The sequence below is a fragment of the Drosophila bipectinata genome, chromosome 3L (genome assembly GCF_030179905.1).
Source record: "Drosophila bipectinata strain 14024-0381.07 chromosome 3L, DbipHiC1v2, whole genome shotgun sequence".
Taxonomy (NCBI): domain Eukaryota; kingdom Metazoa; phylum Arthropoda; class Insecta; order Diptera; family Drosophilidae; genus Drosophila; species Drosophila bipectinata.
Window position 1 is genome coordinate 2,447 of NC_091738.1, and position 1,726 is coordinate 4,172.

Sequence of the window (1,726 nt, forward strand, 5' to 3'; positions counted from 1 at the left end):
ATGCACTAGCGCCTGCAGCCACCCACCGATGTCGTCCCTCTCTGGTCCACCGTCGATGTCCCGCGTTGGTCCCTCGTTGGTCCATCGGAGATGTCCAGCGTTGGTCCATGTTCCCACGTTGGCACAGCATGATGCGCGTCCGTCCTCTGCCTCATGTTTTGGATATCTAAAATAAAAAGGAAATTAGAAGAGAAAATAATATAAACAAATTATAAAGGGGTACCATGGCACCTGCCCGACGGGTGGCTGAATAACAAATAAATTTGGCCGGCGTCTGTCGGCTGCGCATCTGCTGCTAAAATAATGAGAAGAGAAATAAGAAAATGAAGCCAATATTCTGCCACTAAAACTCACCATCTGCTGCGTCCAATTGCCGGTTTTATTCGGCGTCAAATAACACAAACGCCGGCGCTACTATTTGGGCTTTACGCTGCCCATTTTGTTGGCGCCGTTCCTTTATTGAAAATTTGCAGCGTTTGTCGGCGTCCATGCCATGTCGGCGCCGTACATTTGTTTTTGCGCCGGCTTCTTCGTGAGAATTTGCTGCGCTGATCCGGCGGCGCCACCATGACGGCATTGCCATGGATACGGCGGCGTCACTTGTTGCCGTCTTCCTCTTCCTTCTGCCATCTGAAATTATAAACAATATGATATTAAAAATATGACGCAATTTATGACCCCTCCCCTTCTTTTAACAGTAAGAAGAGAAACCACCTGTTATTTACTCACCTGTTGTCCTCCATGTTCCTGCGACAGCATCCACCAGCTCAATTTGGTTGGCACACCATCCCTCGTAGTTGGCCAATATGTGTGTGCGGCGGCCTCATGAAGTTTACTGACGACGGCTCCAAGATCGCTGCCAACTCCTAATGACCAGCTTTGATGATCCGCTGAATTCCCTTTTCATGTTACTGTAAATTTTAAATTGTTTCTTAATGTTATTTAACTTGTTTTTAAATTTGGACTTACCAATGCATTTTTCTCGCCAAAGCTGTGATATAGTAGAGATGGTAATAGTAGATAGGGATGATATTTCGGCACCAGTGATGTGCAATTAATGCTAGAGATGAGATGTTTATATTCTTTTGCAATGTTACCAGATAACCGCAAATCCGTAATACCAGAGAAAAGTTGGCGGGAAAAAGTTGCCCTCCTGGGTAATACCTCAGCAGCTTTTCTTACCTTAAATGTTGCAATGTTATAAGGCTAAGCGGCTGCCCCTTCTTTTTGTTTGTTCTAGTAATGTTTTAATTTATTATATATGTAGTGCCATTATAAAGTAAAGTCATCAAATTCGTATTATATTCATTTATTTATTTCAAAAATCTGTGATATTAATTTGGAAAATGGCCGTGATGTATATAAAAGCAACGACTGGCACTACTTAACTTTATAATCCATGTACAACATACACCAAACACCATTGTTAAACACATAATAAACAACACGAAACACAAACAAAACATACACAAACTAATAAAAACACAAACAAAAACCAATGAAAACACACATACACATACCAGATCTTATTTTTGGCGGCAACTGGACGCATCCTAGCAATTTTTGGCGCCTGCAACGAGAATATAGACTTCATGCTACTATGAGACTGCTGCCCCCTTCCCCCTCCTGCATACCCCCTACCACACCATTGCATGGACCCCAGCATACGAGAGTGCTGTAGCTATTAGCTGCCTAAAAGACGGGAAAGAGTCGGTGAGGAACCATA

General features: G+C 43.0%; 1 long non-coding RNA gene across 2 annotated transcripts; it reads right to left on the reverse strand.

The window, feature by feature from the left end:
- Nucleotides 1-242: 242 nt before the first annotated feature.
- LOC122322306 (uncharacterized) lies at nucleotides 243-769 on the reverse strand. 2 transcript variants are annotated; one of them, XR_006246513.2, is made up of 3 exons: nucleotides 730-769; nucleotides 355-630; nucleotides 243-292 (listed from the first exon to the last, which is right to left on the reverse strand). It is a non-coding gene; the product is annotated as an uncharacterized lncRNA (long non-coding RNA). The 2 variants fall into 2 exon arrangements; XR_006246512.2 differs by having other exon boundaries at nucleotides 243-295.
- Between the last annotated feature and the right edge of the window lie 957 nt (nucleotides 770-1,726).